Genomic DNA, 22826 nt, shown 5'->3' with positions numbered 1-22826 from the left:
ATCCCTTCTTGGTGCCTTCTTGTGGTCGGGCCGTACAGAACTAGTCTGTCGCGCGGCGCCTGGGCACCCACGCTCTCGCGGTGGGTTCGCCTTCCCATCCGTGTCTGTCCGCTGCCGGCTGCTTGCTCTGCGATTTCTGCTCCGTCTGTTACAGCATGATCAGGGTCCAGCGCGTGAAGTCGCTTGCTATTTCCTTGGCACGAAAATTCGCTACATGTTGCCGGGCGTACACTTAAATCGCGGCCCACAAGTGTTAAACGCACCTACATTTTACTGTACGGCCGTGGCATTTTATCGCCACATACAACAGGTATGTCCTGATGTAGACGTTCTCCAAAACCGCGTAGTAGATACTATGTCAGCCTTACTGCTTCCTCTAGTTCCCCCAGCGCGCCTCGCACGTTCCAATAATGTGTCGTGGGATGCGATAACGGCGTCATTTTTGCCTGGCCTCCTACGCGACTTCATGTGGCGTCTAGGGTGGCAGGTGCTTCCAACTCGGGACAGGCTTGAGCGGTGGGGCGTTGTCCTATCTTCGCAGTGTCCCAATTGCCCCCTTCAAGAATCCAATAAACATGTACTGCTGCAATGCGTCGTTGCCAGGATATTTTGGAGGGCCGTGCATACTGGATTTCGAGGCCTTGGAGTTAACCGCTTTATTACATCTGGTCGCTGCTCACGTGGCCGCTTCGCGCGACTTTTAATTGCTGCGGGGGCCTTCTGTCTATGGCGTAACCGGTGCGAGGCAGTTGCCATGGGACGTCGTCACCGCGCTCTGTTTCCACTTATGGGGAGGCTCTACTCTGAGCTACTGTCGTTTCTGTCGGAGGAGTTGTTCTTCCTTGGAGAAGAAGAGTTCCTTCGACAGTGGTCATGTCGTTTCTTCTCGGTGGCTGATGGACGTGTATGGCTGAATTTTCGTCCAGCCTGGTTCTTGTAGCCAGACCATCAGAATTATTCATTTAATGCACATAGAATGCAGGTGCCCGTGCTTTCTGTGTGTGTGTCCTCTCGTATACATGATCATTTTTGTATATACACATGTCGTGCACATCACTTCAAAATTGTGTAAAGTGTTCTATCACATCATCATTGTATATAACCATTGTGTACGCTGTATATATTGAAAATCATTTTGTACATGTGGCATTTAGTTTATGTGTAACTGTGCCTTTCCGTGGGTATACGTGTTTATACGTTGGTGCGTGAGGACTCGGACACTACTTACGTTGACAACGCGCTTTGTTTCGTTTCTTACATGTTATCGTCCGGGTGGAATCGTGCCGTGATTATGACTCAGTGTTCGTATCGTCTCTTGTCGAAATAAACTTTTTCTAAACACACTGTATATGATGAAAATCATTTTGTACATGTGTCATTTAGTTTATGTGTAGCTGCGCCTTTCCGGGGTTATACGTGTTTATATGTTGGTGCGTGAGGACTCGGACATTAGTTACGTTGAAAACGTGCTGTGTTTCGTTTCTTGCATGTTATCGTCCAGCTGGAATTGTGCCGTGATTATGACTCAGTGTTCATATCGTCTCTTGTCGAAATAAACTTTTCCTAAACACACAGCATTCATTTGATGCACATAGAATGCAGGTGCCCATGATTTCTGTGTGTGTGTGCTCTCGTATACATGATCATTTCTGTATATACACATCTCGTGCACATCACTTCAAAAATGTGTAAAGTGTTCGATCACATCATCATTGTACATAACCATTTTGTACACTGTATATATTGAAAATCATTTTGTACATGTGGCATTTAGTTTATCTGTAACTGTGCCTTTCCGTAGGTATACGTGTTTATATGTTGGTGCGTGAGGGCTCGGGCATTACTTACGTTGAAAACGTGCTGTGTTTCGTTTCTCTCATGTTATCGTCCCGGTGGAAATGTGCCGTGATTATGACTCAGTGTTCGTATCGTCTCTTGTCGAAATAAACTTTTTCTAAACACAGTTCGCTGTTTCTGCTGACGTCGCTGCGTGTTTCAGCTCAGGTGCGTCCACCTTTCACGCCATGACACCTACAGTTCTGTGGACTCCTTAGAAGGCCCAGGTTTTCGACGTTGCTGTCCCTGCGGGGAATGATCCTGAGAGAGTCGTTGACGCGACGGCCTCAATAGTTAGCCTCTATGAGGTCTATTGCGTTCAGCACATGGGAGGCTTCAACTTCCAAGTCGCCGTCAAGAGTATGGCTTCCGTGACTCCATTCGTCGATGCTGGCTGCCTTGTCATCGGCGTCGAGCGTTGCCCTGTCGCTACCGTCGGCCCGCAGGTCACCAACGTAACCTGCCTCTTCTTGCCATCCTTCGTTCCGAATGAAGTCCTCGTCCAGGCACTATTACCATACGGCAAGGTTCTGTCTGTCAACGCTTGTGCTATATGAGCGGACGACATGGCGTACTCACGGGCACCCGCTTCTTTCGAAAGGAAATGAGCACCTTAACCCCTGTCCCCAAATATCTGCGAGCCTCTGGTCATCGTGTGACGTTTGACCGCCGTGGCTTGCAACGCGTGTCGTAGGTGAGGCGCTAGCGACCACTACTGTGCACAGTGCACCGCAGAGTTCTGTGGCCGTTGTGGTATCCATGGCCGCGAAAGAGATGGATGTGACCATCCTTGTCGGCGTTGCGGGGCTGGTCACCCTACAGCCGGATGCCCTTGCTGCAAAGTGAAAACGAAAACGAAGACAGAGAAAACCACGTTCGCCGTGGCGCGAGACCGACGTCATCGCACGTGCCGGAGCGGCTTGAGAACTTCCGAACAAAGGGCTGTCACTGAATAAACAGGCGCAGTGTTCCCGTTCTTGTGAGGGCATTATTATGCTCCTCGCCGTCCGGGAGGATGCCGTTCCCGCCCGGTAGCTGTCATAACAGTTGAGTTATAACTGTGGCGACGAGCAACGAACCAGCACCTTGATGACGGCGAACACTCCTGCGATGGCGTACCAAGTTCCACAGTTCGACGACGCCAAGGACAAGTGGTCGTCGTACTACATCACAGTCGAGTCGTACTTCGAGGGTAACGACATCGTCGACGACGCTGAAAAAAGGGCGCTTCTCATCTCGGCACTGGGCTCGAAGCCTATCGACGTACTGAGTGGGCGTTGTACACCGCGGAAGGTGAGCGAGTTAACCTACGCGGAAGCGGTTACCATTCTCGAAGAATTTTACGCACCCCCGCCAAATGAGATAGCCGCAAGCTTCAAGTTCTTCACCCGCATTCAAAGGGAAGAGGAATCAGCTCAACAGTTTATCGTGGAGCTTCGACGCATGGCTGATAAATGCAACCTCGGGACCATGTTGAACAGCCTGCTGCGAGACAGGATCGTGTGCGGAATTCGTAGCAGTGGCGTGCAGAAGGCACTGCTTTCTCACCCGAAACTGACATTGCAGGCGGCAGAAAACATCGTGCTTGCACCAGCGGCTGCACTACAGGGCGTTCAGCTTATGAAGCAGAGGAAAACGAAAGAAGAGCCCGAGCTACACAGACTAGCGGGCGATACACGGCAGCGACAGGCAGAAAAAACGTGCAGTCAGGCGAGTGGATCGTCTAAAGGTTGTCATCGGTGTGGAAGCCGTGAGGACGGTGAGGCGACTTGTGCCTTTAAACACGCCAAATGTTTCAACTGTAGGGAAAAAGGGGCACCTATCTGCCGTGCGTCGATCTAAGGAAAAGCGACTGCACCAGAGCTTGGCGCTGAGCAGTGGCTCAATGGAAAATGCCGAAGCCGAGCTCTCCGCACAGTTGTATACACTAAAGCCGCAACCGACCGCAGACAATGGAATCGTCAGCCCGGTACGACGCAATTTTTGCTGGGCGGAGCCGACATCGTGATGGAAAGTGACATCGGCTCACCCGTGTGCGTAGTGTCCTGGGACATCTACTGCCAACATTGCACAAGCTAGTCCTGCCTTGAAAAATCTAGCTTGAAGTTGTCATGCTACTTGGGTCCGTTGCCTATAGCCGGGAAGCTAACGCCCGCAGTTTCATACTGCGGCAGGACTGTTACGGCGTCAGTGACCGTTGTTCGCGTCTCCGGACCGAGCCTGTGTGGCCGTGATCTCATCCAGGCGCTGAACAACGAAGGGGTTGCGGTTTTCAGCGTGTCCAGCATTAAGGAGCAAGGTCTAAACTTGCAAGCGATCCCGCGTGAGTACGAGGACGTGTTTGCACCTGAACTGGGTCTGTTCAAGGTTCCGCCGGCTCATCTATACATGAAGGAGGATGCGGTTCCAAAGTTCTTCAAAGCCAGGCCACTTCCATATGCAATGCGAGAAAAGGCTCTAACGAGCTGGACAGGCTTGTTAACGCCAGAGTCCTGTCCCCGGTGGCTCACTTGAAGTGGGCGACGCCGATAGTTCCGGTAATAAGAAAGATGGAATCGTTCGATTGTGTGGCGATTACAAGCTAACGGTAAATGCCAGCTGTGTGACGGAGCAGTACCCACTCCCGGTAATCAATGACCTTTTTGCTGCACTGCCCGAGGGTGACGTGTACAGCACATTGGACCTTCGAGAAGCCTACAACCAGGTTTCCCTGGATGAGCAGTCAAAGAAGCTGATGGTCATTAACACACATCAGGGATTATTCTGCTTTAACCGCCCGCCATTTGGTGCGTCTTCTGCCCCAGCTATCTTTCACCGAATAATGCACAGCGTCCTGAACGGTTTCGCGGGAGTCCAGGCGTACTAGGACGACGTTCTGGTTGCCGAGAAGGGGAATGACGGCGGAAAGAACCTCAAGGCAGTTCTTCTGCGCATTCGAGAGTACGGCGTCAAGCTAAGGAAGGACAAGTGCACCTTCAGGATGCCTGAGGTTTCGTATCTTGGCCACAAGATCAGAACTGGAGGGCTGCAACCTCTGGAGAAGAACATTGATGCTATCACGAAGGCGCCAACACCCAATAACGTGAGCGAACTGCGTTCCTACTTGGGTCTTTTCACGTATTACAACAAGTTCGTTCCCAATATGGTCAGTCTGCTATCACCACTCTACGATTTGCTAACCAAAGAACGTCGCTGGAATTAGGGCTGTCAACAACGGGAAGCGTTTCAGAAGTCAAAAAACGCTTTATGCAATGCCAAAATGCTCACTCACTTCGATCCCTCACTACCGCTGCGCTTGGAGTGCGATGCGTCACCCGACGGAATCGGAGCGGCACTGTCCCATCGCATTGACAACGTTGACAAGGCTATAGGTTTTCGTTCTCGAAGGCTTACCAAAGCGGAAAGGAATTATTCCCAACTGGAGCGTGAAGCGTTGGCCCTAGTGTTCGGGGTATCAAAGTTTCGGGACTACCTACTGGGAAGAACATTCACCTTGAACAGAGATCACAAGCCGCTGGTGGGTCTATTTCGCGAAGATCGTCTCACGCCCATCATGGCTGTAGCAATAATTCAGCGTTGGTCCTCGCTGCTGGGAGCATGTCAGTACAAGATAAAGTACAAACCTGGCTCGGACAACCTGACTGCAGACGCACTCAGTGGGCTTCCTCTAGAAACCACCGAGGACACATCAGAGGAGCTACACGAGTACGTGCACTCGCTGCAGCAGCTGGATGACACGCCCCTTTCGGCGAAGGCAACGAGACAGTTGACCGAGAAAGATAAAGTACTTAGAAATGTCAAGTCCTACGTGCTTCATGGTTGGCCAAAGGAGCGCAAAGCACCCGATCCGCGGTTGGACCCATACTTCGCACGAAAAAGTGAGCTAACCGTTTACAAAAGTCTCATGTACTGGGGTCACAGAGTCGTGAATCCCGAGGCTGCTCGTGGTGACATGCTGCAATTTCTACACGAGACGCACCAGGGGATGTCTGCGATGAAGGCATTGGCCCGTACTGTCGTGTGGTGGCCCGGCATCGACGGAGCTATCGAACAAATCAGTAGGAATTGTACTACATGCATACAAGCAAGCGCAATCCCACCGGCGAAAATACAAGTAAGCTGGCCACTAACGCACGAGAATTGGTCACCTATCCATTTGGATTATGCTGGTCCAATGAATAACACCATGATCCTACCGGCCATAGATACACTTTCAAAATGGATCGAAGCAATTCCTGTGCGCCATTGCACAGCACAATCGACAGTTACATGCTTGCGTGAAATCTGGACGTGTATTCTCTGAATGGTCGTCACGTAGTTCTTGTTGGGGATTTTAATTGCGTTTTACACACGCGAGCAGGTGTACAAGGCCCGGGCTGGGGTCGCCTTAACTGGAACGCACGGGAGTTGCGTCACCTCGTCCAACACTTTTCGTTGCTGGATACATATCGACATTTAAAGCGAAAGCTTTACTGACCACGAGCTTGCGATTTCGCCATGGCGGTGCTCCGAGGAGGCACATGACGTCACAACGCGCTCCCTGCCGCGGCCGCGGATATTTCTCTCTCTCTCTCTCTCTCTCGCTCCCTAGTCACTACTGCGCATGCGCCACTACTAGCGCCGAGCCACAGGTGTTCCGCCGGTGCGCAGCGCCGCGCCTTTCCGCATCCGCCGTTTGGTATGACGTCACACCGCATTCGTCGTCGTTGCGCTCGCCTCCGCTCGCTTCGCCAACTGCGTCGCATGCCTGATACCATGTAGGAGCATTGAAAAGAAGAGCTAGTGTGCGCCGCAACCACAGTTGAAGCTGCAGTATGGACGGCGACAATTCTGATAAGCAGGAGGAGGCCTGGAATCGACATCGGAACGATATGAAGATGAAGCGAATCGCCCAGGAAACAGACGAACAGCGCGCCGAACGACAGGCTAAACGCCGCAACATAGCTAGACAACTAGAATAACCTGGATTTGCAATCAAGATTAACCAAGGCTAACCATGCTATGCCTTCGCTTTCGCTACGTATATCCTGGCATAGCCGAGCTAAGCCACTGCGAATTTTTCATGGTTCATTTGTCTGGACGTGGCGACGCGGCGCCTCGTCGAGCAGATTACACCGTGCCTATGGGCCAACCAATTTAACTCAGAATGTCTCCCAATATGATGTAATAACTTTACCTTCATCTCCTGTTTACATTTCCAATCACTGACAATTTATGTTTGAAGTTTACTTCCCTGCGTCTTCATCAGCAAAACATTGGCGTCTTGACATCCGCGTTCTACATGACGCGCATTCGCGCTCTTGTTGGTCAAGAGTCTTGCAAACCTCTGTTTCTAGTTCTGACCCAGCGCCTTGGGACGCGCTTAAGGTGCAGTGGCGTCTGCATTGTTCAGACGAAGGTCGTGCACTCAGACAATGCACGTCAGAAGGACTGGCGGATACTGCCACGAAGCTCCGTATTGCCCTTCGGGTCAATCAACCGACTCCGCTGATGCGGTCATGGCAGCGCCAGCTACGCAGGCGTATCCAACGCCTCATCGCAGCGTCGTCTTTGCCAGCGTCTCCTTGGCGACGCAGACGTAATCCGTGTGCACACCTTCAAGTTCTGCGCTTTGCAAGAAACTCGCTTTTAAGACAGCCGAATGCATTCGGTTCTGTGGCCCCTAGAGCACTTCCTGTTATGTCTCCCGCGCGTGATTATCGCTCTTTGTATCGCATGTTGAAAACATGGTGCGTACGAATATGCGAATAGGTCATGATAACGTCGAAATGCTTAATGAGCTGCCTGAGCTTCCACCTGAAGCCGCTGAACGTCTGTGTGCACGACCGTCAGCTGACGAGGTAAAAGCAGCATTATCTTCCATGAAGCGTGGCTCGGCCCTATGAGCCATGGAGTTTTATCTAACATTCTGGGAAGATATTCGTGCGACTTTCGTGTCTGTTACTGCTTTGAGAACTTTGAATTCCAGTCTAGTTTTCGCGATGGTCGTATTGTGTTGATACCTAAGCACGATCCGTATTCAGTTCGTCCAGAGGAATGGAGGCCAATCACGCTTCTCAACGTTGACTACAAAACCTTCACAGCTGTTCTCACCCGGCGCTTGAGAAGCCTGATGCCTTCGCTAATAGGACACTATCAGGCATGCTCAGTCCCTGGCAGAGAGATGGACAGTCTTTCGTTCGTTACGCGTGACATAATAGAGAGTTTACTCTCTATTATGTCAGTTACATAATAGAGAGTAACATAATAGAGAGTTACATAATAGGGGTTTACGGCCAGCGGAGGGGAGCGGGCGAGCTCAGACACGACTGCGCATGCGCACGATGCTGAGGCGGCCAGCGGTTTTACGGAGCAGCGTTTACGCCCGCTCGAAAGCACTCCCCAGCGGAGGGTATACGCAGCGCGCGAGCGTGCGTAAGCGCGCGCGGGCGTGTATGGGAAATGCAAGATGGCAGCCGCGAACATGAACGCCGGCAGTTCTGCATCGACGACGGCGACTGCGGCGCTGACCCGTACATTAGTACTCAGTATATTATTAACAAATAATGTACTGAGAACAGGTAATATATCTTTATTCAACATTTCTTGCATTATAAAAGCAAGCGTAATTCAAATTCATTTCTCAGTAATTCCTATTCGGACCACTAGGTGGGGAAGCAGAGTGCCCCGCTCTCTCCGTTCGAGCGGGTGAGTGTTCCGCCGGGCTAAAATTCTTTTTTCGCGAGCCGCTCCGCTGGCGCAACGTTGGAGACCGCGAGCGGAGCGACACGTAAACCCGCTGAGCTAAATCTCTCTAATGACATACACGCTGACCAGGTCAGCGCGTGGTCTCTTAGTTTCCCTAGATCAAGAAAAGGCATTCGATCGCCTTGAACACAGCTACATATTTAATGTACTGACCTTGTTTGGCTTTTCGTCAAATTTTGTTCAACTTATTAGGGCTGCCTATTCAAATATCTGAGGTACATTGTTTCTTGATGGTCGGGAAAGTGGAGCATTTCCTATTACTCGTGGTGTTCGTCAAGGGTGCCCTCTATCCCCAGTGCTCCTTGTAATAAGCCTTGGGTCATTTCTACGCTCAGTACTGAGAGACCCCCACGTGTGCGGTCTGTCACTGCCTGGTAGCGGTGTTGTGAAGGTGACAGCCTTCGCCGATGACATCACATTGTATCTCAGGAATGAAGATAGGTTATCCCGTTGCCTTCGAATTTTTCCCCTGTACGCAAATATTTCAGGTGCTGCGCTAAATTTTTCAAAATGTCGTTATGTGTTCATTGGTTCACCACAGACACGCCTAAGTCCTATTTTCCGTCTTCAAAAGAACGACTCTATTCGTATTTTAGGCATTGATTACACCTATGATGGCATATCATACTCTGTGTGGCTCTCAATTCTTGAAGATGTAAGGCGAAATATTCAAGAGGTTCAAGCGTAGATTTACCTCTATATTACCAAGAAGGTATTTAGCACAGTCTGTATTTTGCGGCCAATTGTGGTATGTTTGTCGCGTTGTACAGCCACCATTACGAGTTACTAGGTCTCTGCAGTCCCTTCATGGTTGCTTCTTCTGGTCGGGAAGAACAGAACTGGTCTGTCGCGCAGTGCTTGGCCAACCACGCACTCAAGGTTGGTTCGCGTTCCCATCAGTGTCTGTCCGCTTCCGGCTGCCGGTTGCTTGCTCTTCGATTTCTGCTCCGTCTGTTACAGCGTGATCCGTCTACTGCGCGTGTACTCGCCTGCTATTTCATTGGCACAAAAATTCCTTAAATGTTACCGGGCGTGCACTTAAATCACGGACCAGAAATCTTAAACGCACCTGCATTTTACTCTACGGCGGTGGCACATTATCGTCACATACAACAGCTGTGTCCTGATGTAGACGTTTTTGAAAACCGTGTTGTGAATACTATGTCGGCCTTACTTCTTCCTCTAGTTCCTTCAGCGCGCCGCGCACGTTGCAATAATGTGTCGTGGGATGCAATAACGGCATCACTTCTGTCTGGCGAACTACGCGACTTAATGTGGCGTCTAGGGTGGCAAGTGCTTCCAAACTCGTGACAAGTAAGAGCGGTGGGGCGTAGTGCCATCTTCGCTGTGTCCAAATTGCCTCCTTCAGGAATTCAAAAAACATGTGCTGCTGCAACGCGTCGTTGCCAGGGTATTTTGGAGGGCCGTGCATACTGGTTTCCGTGGCCTTGGAGTTAAAACGCTTTATTACATGCGGTCGCCGCTCCCATGGCGGCATTGCGCGACATTTAATTGCTGTGGGGGCCTTTTGCCTATGGCGTAACCGGTGCGAGCAGTTGCCGTAGGACATCGTCGCCGCGCTCTGTTTCCACTTCTGGGGAGGTTCAACTTTGAGCTACTGTCGTTTCTGTCAGAGGAGTGGTTCTTCCTTGCGGAAGAAAAGTTCCTTCGACAGTGGTCATGCCGTTTCCTGTCGGTGTCCGATAGACGCCTACGGATTAATTTTCGACCAGCCTGGTTCTTGTAGACAGGCCATCAGATGTGTTCACTGAATGTGCACAGAATTTAGTGCATGTGACTTCTATGTGTGCGTGATCTCGTACACCTGATCATTTCTGTATTAGCCATCTCATAGCAACACTTCAAAATTATGTAAAATCTCTCTGTCGCTTCATTGTACATAACATTTGTGCACACTGTATATATCAACATCACTTTATATAACGTGACAATTAGTTTCTGTGTAACTGTGTGTTGCGTGGGTCTGTGTAGTTATGTGTTAGTGAGTGAGGACTCGGACACTTTCTTGAAAACGTGCCGTGTATACAGTGCTTCGTACTTTGTATATTTCATTGTCCTGGCGGAATTGTGCCGTGATTGTGACTCAGTGTTCGTATCGTCTCTTGTTGAATAAACTTTTTCTAAACACAACCTTTCGCCTTTTACTAAAGGCTACCGTGGGGAATGAGCCTACAGGCCAATTTTTGTGAGGCCCCAATTGTTTGAGTGGAACCTAATATGTCATCCCAAAACCAGATTGTCTCGATACATGTGTGTGCCGCCATACCGGGTGATCAATTTCAGGTAATGTGGAATTTTCAAAAATCACCTGTTGCAGCTACGACAAGTAAAACCCACAAATTAACTTCTTTTTTAATTACTTTATGGCTCTTGTAATTCAGCAATTGTAGCCGGTGAGCTTGTAAAACGTATCCAGTTGAAACGAATTTCCAGGGTGACACCTGTTTCGAGATATTATTTCACAAAGTATAGATTGAAATACACGGGCGTTCCAATTACTTTTGTGCTTCAATGCACAAATGATGGTTTTGTCAAAAAAGTAAGTGGAACACTAGTGCATTTCTAGGGAGAGCTTGATGGTGCATATCTCCAAACTGGCAGTAATTCTGGAAATTAATTCCAAGTGGATACGCCTTGCAAACTTACCGGGTACAAATGGTAAATTGCAAGATGTGCCTTAAGGTTATGAATTCAGAAGGCAATTAGTGTATTTTTGTTAATTAGTCGAACATCAGTTTCTGATTTCTCGGGCAAGAAATGTCCGCCACTAGGAATAATGAAGCTCAGGGACTAGAATTATGTCATCTGCTACTGCCAATATATAAATTACGTAAAACTTTGAAATGACCAACCTGTATATTCTTGACGCACTACGTATGTCCCGGTTAAGCCTTGTTGGCAGCTTTTGTTATGTCGGCATCTGTCGACTTTAAACTTGACAAGTCTGGGTTTACAACACAGTTGATTTGTGAAAGTGACGTACTGCCAGTTGTGTAATAACAGTGTTGCTTCACAAATCCTCGCAGCAAGATTTCTTGATTCCCCCCTTCGAACTCTGCTCAAACTTCTTGCAGCATGGCCATTTTCCAACATGAAAACATCGCCACATACATTTGTCATTCCGACATCCCTGATAATATTTGTGTTTATTTTTCAATGCAAGCACCGCCTCCAAATAAGGGGGATGTCTCGGTGTGAGGCGGCAGCAAGTGCAATGAAACCAATGCGTTATCGCGGTCCTCAGGGCCCTGCGCAGCTCAGCGTCGTCTGAACACTGACCAACCAGCCTACCGACGTCAGCTCCCTGCCCCCACCGTCCTCGGCACATCACCGAATTCCTATCCTCAGGGCCTGCCTAATCCACCTACCTTTATAAGAGATGGATCCTTGGCACTTTCTTGTAAATAAACTGCTTTAACATAACCCAGCGTCACCCATTTAGGTGCGCGGATTTAGGTGCCTGTTTATGCCTGTTATTTGTAAATGAACTGTTATAAAATTGTCTTTTAGTATTCTTTTATTTTTTGCACGTGTAAAAAACTTTTGGTTCTTGACCTATTATATTTCTGGTGCGTTTCCTAGGTACAATCGATGTAGACAGCATGGGGACAATTGGTATCAGAAATGCCACTAGCAAAAGGTTCGCCCAAATGATGCTGCGTATTCTATAGCAAGCGTGTTTACAATATTCGTCATCCAAAGGGCGTTGTCCTTAAGAGGACGTTTTAGCTCGGGCCCTACACCGACGCGGCCTATTCAAATACATGTAAAACGCAATAACGTTTTTATGAAATAACCATTGGACCGATTTTAATAATTTTTTCGCATTTGAGAAAGTTAAATACTGTTGAGTGTTGGAAGCAGAATTTCGATTTCATGACTGAATGTTTTAAAAACAATTTTCAAAAATTCGAGAGCTTGAAAAAAAAATAGAAGCACAAAGTTTACAACTTAATAGCTATGCATCAAGAACAGCTATCGCGGTTCTGTAAACGGCATCCATTAGATCATTCAAATCGGACAAATTCGATATGTCAATTTATGCCTTACCCTAATTTGTTACGTTCTGTACACAGGTTCTGCAAAAGCTGTATTTCCGTATTGCTAAATATTTGAAATTCATGCGTAACATATCAGTTTTGTACGCTTTAGATGTACTATTATATGCAATTGACGAAATTGTGATATCGTTATTCATTGCTGAGTTACAGAGTTGTAAACTTAGTAGTTTAGCTTTCTTAAAATGTTTGATCTTTACTGATTTGTCATAAAAAATCGACAATCTAAATAAAACATTTTAAAAAAAATCTAAATCTAAATAAAAATAAAAAAGTCACTAGCCTTCATGTTTTTCTTTTAAACGCAACAAACCTCGCCAAATTTCGTGCAGTGATAGCCGAGAAAAGGGAATTCTCCTTTCACATTTATTTAGACAGGAGCACCCAAGCTAAAGCTTCTGCTTAAGCTGACAATAATAATGGCAGCGATATGGCTCACCGCTGGCACTGCGCTAGCAACACATTGGCTGCTGCATTGGCATAATGTTCGAAAAACGTTGGCCTTAACTCTGGGCCAGCATTGGATTAGGCTCAATTTGACCATTATGCCAGCGTTGGTACAGGAGTGCTACCAATTTCTGCCAGCATTGAGCCATGCTTGGGACCATCGCTGGTGTGCTGCGTGGGTCGCCGTTAATTATCGCCAATCAGAGCAAACAGCACAGAAAACACAGCTTACATCGATTCCCACAGTGCGTGGGATCCGCATAAACTTCCTTTCCCGGCATCTAGCCATACCACCCAACATATGGGTGAAACCTTATAGCGTTAGGGAAATCCTGGACATTACTAAAATATGGACACAATACAGTGAGGAATCGGGACACGTTCCGGGACAGTGCTTGGCGCACCGGAGGGTTAAGCGTGTTTCAGCTGGCTTCAATGTGCTTATGATGCTCTGACCCCCAAGCCTCATTCTGTTTTATACTCTACTATTGGAATAATTTAAAAACATCTCAAGCGGATGATCGCCCAAACTGTACTTTCTCGAAGTTATTCCCAAGTTTGGTTGGAAAACACGAGCTCCGCTCCTGTGTAATTCCCTAGCTATCGATTGTTCTCGAAGTCGCATAAGTGCGTCCGCAGAAATAAAACGAATATAATGCTCGGAGGAGGAGCTAAGGAATCTGAAAGGGAACTAAACGCTGCATTTGTTTCTTGCGTGAGCTCATCGTATGCATCATTGTGGGGCTTGATAATCCGACCGGAAGCTCTTGAATCACTTCGCACTACTGGTATATTGGCCCTCTTTACAGCATACACTGCAGAAAACGCAAGATACAACATACTATTTGCCAAGATGCAATACTCAGATGGACTTGCAGCAAACTTTTAACGTTTCGAAACTGATCTTCCGGAGGGAAAACAAAAGCATGCTGTTGCCATAAGGTCTATCTTTAACTTTGAGAGCTGTTCAGAAAGCGGGCGCATACCCGTCATGAACCACTCTTGATGCCACCTGATGCGCAAATGTGCTACTTTTGCAGTTCTTGAAGATTGGAAGGAATTGAAGAATGAAAGGCTTCAACATAGACAGACGAACCACTTGTGATCCTTGACAAAGGTAAAATATTTTCTGTAGTTGAATGGCAAGACCATCGAATAATTCAGTGGAAATAATATTAAAAGCGTACAAAAACTTCTGTGGTACTTTCTGAACTATTCGTAAACATTGTGCCACTTGCTTATCTCCGGGCAGACCGATGTCATTATCAATGATATGAAACTTGATTCGTCAAGTTTCGTCGTAAACTCTTATCAGCCCTCATCAGTCGTTACCAACCTTATAGAGTATGGTCAGACCTGTATCAACTGTTATCTGCCTCCTTATCAACATAGATGTCAACCGAATCTGTTTGAGATTCACCACTGCATTTGCTGAGGGGGGTATGCAATGCTGTATATTTGATTCGGGTGCTTGTTTTGAACTTCTCCTTTATTGAAACGTATGCTTTTCTGTGTGTTGTATTAATGTATCATTGAATGTAAACACTGTTCAATTCACTTTGCTGAAACCTTGTAGCCTCTGCCTTACGTACACACTAAGAAATAAAAGAGTATCCCTTACTCTTTTCGAAGAGTCTGGACTCGTCACGTATACGACACACTTTGTGGGAGACACCCGAACTCTCTTTTGGCAGAGAGTCCCGAGACTATCTGTGCTCAATACAAGGTATTTACTTGACTCCGTACACAATAGTCATGCATACTCTGTTGTAGTAGTCGCCTATACCCTCTCAAAAGGGTTACAAGACTAGTGCTGAGGGAGTCAGTTAACTATTCTAGTTGAGTCATGACTCAAGATAAAGTGTCACATGACCACTGCAACAAGCATTCAGGTAACTACTCTAGATGAGTCTGATGACTCCAGCAGTGTGTGTCAAGTTACCCTTAGTGCGTGGTGGAGGACTCTTGCAAATAGAGTAAAATAACTAATCCATGTAAGTCGTTTCACTCTTGGATGGCAGTGTCGAGCCGCTTTTCAAGATGTGTCAACAACTCTTGCTCTAAGTACACACGACTACGGCTAGTTCTCAAGAAGACTACTGTGAAAAGACAACATAGGATAACAAAGAATCCATAGTAAACTTGCCAAATAGCACATGGCAGGTTAGCAAGAAAAAGTTAATATTTCATCAATCTTTGTTATTGTCTTCTGGAAAATTGAAATGTATCAGTCAGCACAGAATCACTATGAAAGCAAGACAGTTCTCATTACTATTAAACTGGAATCAAGAGCCAACCAAGCAAAACAGTCTTAAATAAATATCCAATATATAGCCTGCAACTGCATATGCATGACACTGCAATGCCACTCAGAACCATAATGAGCCCCCAAAATATTATGTAACTCATGTAGAAGTTCAATTCACCACCGCACAAGTCTCTTATAATATGTCAAAGGATATATAACTTATCTATTTCACAGTTCTAAAAGACTTAACTTACGACTTAACATTCTAAGCAAGCTATAAGTTCGTGCCATTGCATTTTTTGCTTGCTTACGGGAGTATGAGGCATTGTTCAGAAGGTATGAGCCATTGCATTCGTCTTAAGAGGAAGCTTTAGCTCAAATGCTCCTATCTAAATACATGTAAAAGGAGAATTCGTTTTTCTCGGCAACCTCTGCACCAAATTTGACGAAATTTGTTGCATTTAAAAGAAAAACTTAAAATCTAGTGACTGTTTGTTCCGGATTTTCGATTTAGGTTGTCAATTTTTTATTAAAAATTGGCAAAAATCGAAAATTTTCAACAAACGAAACTATCAAGTTTACAACTCTGTAACTCAGCAACGAAAACTGATAATACAATTCCGTGAACTGCATCTAATAGTACATCTAAAGCGGACAAAATTGATACGTTACACATGACTGTCAAAAAATATAGTAAAATGTAAATATAGGTTTTAAAGAACCCAATGTAAACAACGTAACAAATTCACGTAAGATATAACATGACGTATCGAATTTGTCCGCTTTCAATGATCTGATGGATCTCGTTTACAGAACCGCGATATCTGCTCTTGATGCCGAGTTAGGAATTTGTAAACTTCGTGCTTCTATTTTTTTTCAAACTTTCGAATTTTTGAAAATCTTTTTAACAAAATTCAGGAGCTAAATAGATATTCCGCGACCAACAGTCACTAGAATTTCACTTGCCCTCTCAAATGCAACAAATTTCATTAAAATCGGTCCGGGGGTTATCTCAGAAAAACGTTTTTGCGTTTTTACATGTATTTGAATAGGCCGCGTCGGAGTTGGGCCCGAGCTAAAGCTTCCTCTTAAGGGACGAACACACAGGATTACTGTTGGGTAGGCATACAAATGCTTGCGCATATAAAATTATGCGGATCCCAGGCACTGTCGGAATCGATGTAGTTGATGCATTCTGGGCTGTTTGCTTTTATTGACGATAATTGACGGTGACGTTGACAAAGAATGTTTAATTTCTCCCGCTGTTAGTCTAATACGGGGGTGGGTAGTTGATGTTAAACGTTACCTTGCGTGCGCCGTTCTGTTTGTCCGCGTAGCACAGATAATTCATAGCAAGATATGTTTTTTTAATCATTGTACGCCATTATTCATAACCTCCGAGAAAGTTAGCACTGTCATTGCCCCGGACGGCACGTTCCATCATGGCAGAACTTTTAAACTTAAATTGAAATATGGGACTGTACACGCCAAAACCACAATCGAATTATGAGGCGTGCCGTAGTGAAGGACCCCCTGGGGTACTTTACGTGCACCAAAATCGAAGTCACGAGCGATTTCGTGTTTCGCCCCTTCGAAATGCGGCTGTCGCGTTTAGTATCGAACCCACATCCTTGAGTGATGCCATAGCCGCAAAGCTACTGCGACGGGCACAGAAGTGTTGCTTTGACGTGCGACCACTGACAAGTCTAGCAGTAGTATTTCCTCGCCTTCTCACGTCGTCATACTTCTCCCATCTATGGGAACTGCGAGCGATGAGTGGCAAACTTGTTTAGTGATTTCGCCGATTCTACCCATTCTCTGCCTCCATACACTGTAGGCAAGCGCTGCTGTTTTCGCAATGGTTTTGCGGTGGCTCACGGTTAGTTACAGTTGTCAAGAGGTTATTGTGGCGACGGCCAGGGAGCTCCAGAGGGCATTGTGAACGTGCGATGCCATGGAAAGATCCAAACTGTACAAACGATTTTCTCGCGTCACATTTCCTCTCTGGTCGCGGTATATGCACGCTCTGAACCACCTTGCAACGCGTCGTGCACGACAGCAACAGGAGCAGTGGAAACGTCGAAGGAAGAGTCAAGGAAAGCTTCGATTGAAAATTGTCCTGACCGTGCTAGGAATGGTGCTCGCGTTAAAAACACGTGTCGCCTCTCGCGGTCACTTATAAAACAACAGTGCTGATGGCGAACCTAGGCTTACCAGCGCACAGGTGTATCACGACAATGTGCTTTTGGGTTAACATATTAGGCCCCAATCAAACAAGTAGGGCCTCACAAAAATTGGCCTATATGCTCATTGGAATGTCCCACCCCACGGTAACCTTTAGTAAAAGGCGAAAGGTTAATTCTTGTGGAGTCCTGAGGAGAGACCTGAGCAGCAATTGCCTGTCCACCGTGCGGAGCGAGGGATTCGCACTGACCCTTACACTGTAACAACGTCAGCTGTTCGATTGACATAAATCATTATTTAGGCATGACGAAATGTGAAATTCTAGTTAACTCAACAGGTACAAGTAAGTTCTGCCCTTAGGGCCTTTAATAGAATCTTATTCAAATCTTATGCAAATCGCCAGCTGCTACCCACGAACGCGGGCAAAACGCGCAGTGTGTAGCCAAATAACTGCTCCAAATCAAGTTTCACCTGCCATCACCACACTAGGGTTCGAGCTCCGATGACTGCGGCAATATGCACTTCAGGGCCAAACACGCTGATCGCTGCCCTATCACGCAACTCTGGGAGCTAGCCATGGGCATTCGCAATGGTGGAATGGCGAGAAGAATGAAAACAGGCGACACTTCTACGCGCACACGTGGATGCGCATACGTTGGCACGCGAGGTATCTGCTCTTGCTGTGCGGGCGTTCTTACCGGTGCATGCGTCACAGCCTCTGCTGTGAACTTACACTTATTACAACAAATAACATGGAAAAAGTATGGGGACCGCACATGGATATGCTTCACTGGGTATGCGACGGTGACGCTCTTAAGTGAACCTCTTTGATGCCAATTTTGGTCGCTGTCTATGTGTCAACGGGCAAAGTGACAACTCCTAAGTTGGAATGATTCCGTGATCATTTCTCATTTTCAGACACCCGGAATAAAGTGGCAAAGAAGAAGAAGAAGGAGAGTGGAACAAGAGTTTCTGCTGACGTCCCTCCGTGTTTCACGTCAGGGACGTCCACCTCTCACGCCATGGCACCTACGGCGTCGTGGACTCTCTCGAAGGCCCAAGTCTTCGGTGTTGTCTTTACGGGGAATGTGACCGTCGTCGACGCAACGGCCTCAATAGTTGGCCTCTCTGAGGTCTACAGCGTTCAGCACATGGGAGGCCTCATCTTCCAAGTCACCGTCAAGAGCATGGCTTCCATGACTCTAATCATCGATGCTGGCTGCCTTGTCATCGGTGACGAGCGCTGTTCTGTCGTTCCCGCTGGACCGCAGGTCCCCGACGTAACCTGCCTCTTTTTGCCGTCCTTCTTTCCGAACGAAGTCCTCGTCCAGGCACTATCAACATACAGCAAATTTCTGTCTGTCACCGCTGGTCTTGTGAGCGGACGACCTGGCGTGCTCACGGGCACCCGCTCCGCTCGGATGGAAATGAGCACTAAAATCCCTGTCCCTAATTACTGGCGAGTCTCTGGTGATCGTAACGTTTCACTACCAAGGCTTGCAACGCGCGTTTCATTGATGCGGCTCCAGCAACCACTGCAGGACGCAGTGCACTGCAACATTCTGTGGCCGTTGTGGTATCCATGGCCACGAAAGCGACGGATGTGACCGTCCTTGTGGGCGTTGCGGGGATGGTCACCACCCTACGGTCGCGTGCCTTGAGCGGCGTTCATACTCGGACGCTGCTGCTGGAGCCTTTTCCCCCATATCACCGGCGTCAGCTGCGGTCGCAAATGCGCGTGACGCCGTAGCCAAAGAAATTGCCTTGACACCATCTTAACCAGCATCGGCAAATTACAAAGAAGAAGCATGCAACTCGGGCAATTACAACGCGCCATGTTCGCCAGCCCCCACTACCGAAAAAGGAGATCGTGCTATTGATGACATGGGGGATCGCAACACGCCATATTAGCTGGCCTCCCAAGCAGCGAAAGACACGCATACTGTGGGCGATAGCACCTCCACTTCGGCTGTTACCATCAGTCCTCTTGATCGCACCGAGGTTTTAAACACGGCTTAAACAACTGACCCTGCGATTTCTACTGTCGATACACCCACAAAATCTGCTGTGGCTTCATCCACCTCAATTATGTCGCCTGCAACGCCGCATCCGTCGCATCTGAATGAGCCCGGGGCAGCCGAAGTTGTCGGCGGCGATGAAATCAATCCCGCAGCCCGACCGCTACCGACGTCAAATCATCAGAAAACAGCGTCAGCCTCGGACTTGACAGCAGCGTTCGATTCTCGCCAAGCCTGGATGGACTCGGCGCAGAAATGGCAGTCCCACGAGACGTAGAGAGTGTCCATGCGTCAGCTTCTGGCTCGAACGGTACCCCGGATCGCCCCACCCGAGTTACAGCGGCCAAAGAAACCTCGGCCTTCTTCGAGAGGGTCGAAGAAGTGACGTGTGTACTGCACACGTCACTGCACATTTGCGTTTGCAAGAAACAATTTTTTTTCACCATTGGACATGTTCTTGGTTTCAAGCGCGCTTTTAATTGAGACAGACAGACAGACAGACAGACAGACAGACAGACAGACAGACAGACAGACAGACAGACAGACAGACAGACAGACAGACAGACAGACAGACAGACAGACAGACAGACAGACAGACAGACAGACAGACAGACAGACAGACAGACAGACAGACAGACAGACAGACAGACAGACAGACAGACAGACAGACAGACAGACAGACAGACAGACAGACAGACAGACAGACAGACAGACAGACAGACAGACAGACAGACAGACAGACAGACAGACAGACAGACAGACAGACAGACAGACAGACAGACAGACAGACAGACAGACAGACAGACAGACAGACAGACAGACAGACAGACAGACAGACAGACAGACAGACAGACAGACAGACAGACAGACAGACAGACAGACAGACAGACAGACAGACAGACAGACAGACAGACAGACAGACAGACAGACAGACAGACAGACAGACAGACAGACAGACAGACAGACAGACAGACAGACAGACAGACAGACAGACAGACAGACAGACAGACAGACAGACAGACAGACAGACAGACAGACAGACAGACAGACAGACAGACAGACAGACAGACAGACAGACAGACAGACAGACAGACAGACAGACAGACAGACAGACAGACAGACAGACAGACAGACAGACAGACAGACAGACAGACAGACAGACAGACAGACAGACAGACAGACAGACAGACAGACAGACAGACAGACAGACAGACAGACAGACAGACAGACAGACAGACAGACAGACAGACAGACAGACAGACAGACAGACAGACAGACAGACAGACAGACAGACAGACAGACAGACAGACAGACAGACAGACAGACAGACAGACAGACAGACAGACAGACAGACAGACAGACAGACAGACAGACAGACAGACAGACAGACAGACAGACAGACAGACAGACAGACAGACAGACAGACAGACAGACAGACAGACAGACAGACAGACAGACAGACAGACAGACAGACAGACAGACAGACAGACAGACAGACAGACAGACAGACAGACAGACAGACAGACAGACAGACAGACAGACAGACAGACAGACAGACAGACAGACAGACAGACAGACAGACAGACAGACAGACAGACAGACAGACAGACAGACAGACAGACAGACAGACAGACAGACAGACAGACAGACAGACAGACAGACAGACAGACAGACAGACAGACAGACAGACAGACAGACAGAGACTGCAAACTGGGCGATGTTCCCAAAGAATTAAAGCACCCGCCGTGGTTGCTCAGTGGCTATGGTGTTGGGCTGCTGAGCACGAGGTCGCCGGATCGAATCCCGGCCACCGCGGCCGCATTTCGATGGGGGCACACCCGTGTAGTTAGACTTAGGCGCACGTTAAAGAAGCTCAGGTGGTCAAAATTTCCGGAGTCCTCCACTACGGCGTGCCTCTTAATGAGAAAGTGGTTTTGGCACGTAAAACCCCATAGTTCAGCACACAAATGTTCACACGATGCTTGACTAAGCGCGATAAATACCGCGCAGGCTCGAGCAGTGGCGCTCGATGCAACACACTTCCGGCTTAGGTCGCCGCTTTCTTCCAACTAAAGTGCAGCTCCTTTTCCCGAGGCCAAGTTTACTATGTGCAAGTTCCCTGCTTGTGCATAAAACCTAACCTATAGCGATGCTCAGGAAGGTTTTCTTTCTTTTTCCCGGAACGTTTCTTTCAGATTATAGATATGTGTCACCATCTCGAGCTCCTATGTTTCCCGATTGAGTGTTAGCCTATTGTTTAGGAAGACAACGAGTATATTTATTGAGAAACGAAGTAAGGTTAACTTTACCCTCAGTCGTGTTCGCAAGTACACATTAAAATTTAAAGTAAGCCGTACGACACAAAGTTACAAAAATTTCAAATTAAGGAAACCGTGAAACGTTAGCCGGTGAAACGCGTAATTCAGCACAACCGCCTTACGAAACGTACGGTGACAGTAATACAAGAGGCCTGCGTCGGGAGGTCGCGCAGAAGCTAGAGTTCAAGGAACGCCCGCCAGAACGACTGGTGCGTTGCGTCACTGGGCGTGCAGGTCAGCGGGTGTATCCCTTGCTCCCTGAACTGAGGAGCTCAACAACGCGTTTTCAGCTCTTAAATAAGTGACGCTGCCGGATCTACGTGGGCCGGCAGCGTCACTTCTTTAAGAGCTGAAAACGCGTTGTTGAGCTCCTCAGTTCTTCACCGCATAAGCAAACGGCAGCAGGGAACCACCGGACGGGCAAATAAGGAGACATCAGGAAGATCACAAGGCCCACCAGCAACTTCAACTAATCGCGAGCTCTCATTCCGTCCCCATTCCATATGCCCGCTTAATGCCACCGTTCCATTCCCATGTTATTCCGGGTGTCTGAAAATGTGAAATGATCCCGGAATCACTACACCTCTGGAGCTGTCACTTTACCCAGTCACACATGTATACTGCGACCAAAGTTGGCATCAAAGAGGTTCATTGGAGAGCGTCACCGTCACATACCCAGTGGCACATGTCCATGTGTGGGGTCCCCATGCCTTTTGCATATTATTTGCTGTAATGAATGTTAAGTTTACAGCAGAGGTTCTGTGACACATGCGCCGGGTAGAACGCCCGCACAGCAAGATCAGCTACCTTTCGTGCACACTTATACGCGCCCGCGTGCGCGCGTAGAAGTGCAGAGCATTTTTATTCTGTTAGGCCTCATTGGTAGGTGAAGTTCGAATTCGAGCAGTTATTTGGCTACACAATGCGCGTTCTGCCCGCATTCGTTTAC

General features: G+C 47.9%; 1 pseudogene; it reads right to left on the bottom strand.

Moving 5' to 3' along the window:
• Positions 1-17618: 17618 nt before the first annotated feature.
• On the bottom strand, positions 17619-17749 carry LOC142576903 (U5 spliceosomal RNA; annotated as a pseudogene).
• Between the last annotated feature and the right edge of the window lie 5077 nt (positions 17750-22826).

Source organism: Dermacentor variabilis, chromosome 3 (assembly GCF_050947875.1).
Source record: "Dermacentor variabilis isolate Ectoservices chromosome 3, ASM5094787v1, whole genome shotgun sequence".
NCBI classification, from domain to species: Eukaryota; Metazoa; Arthropoda; class Arachnida; order Ixodida; family Ixodidae; genus Dermacentor; species Dermacentor variabilis.
This window is presented reverse-complemented; position numbering and strand designations above follow the sequence as displayed.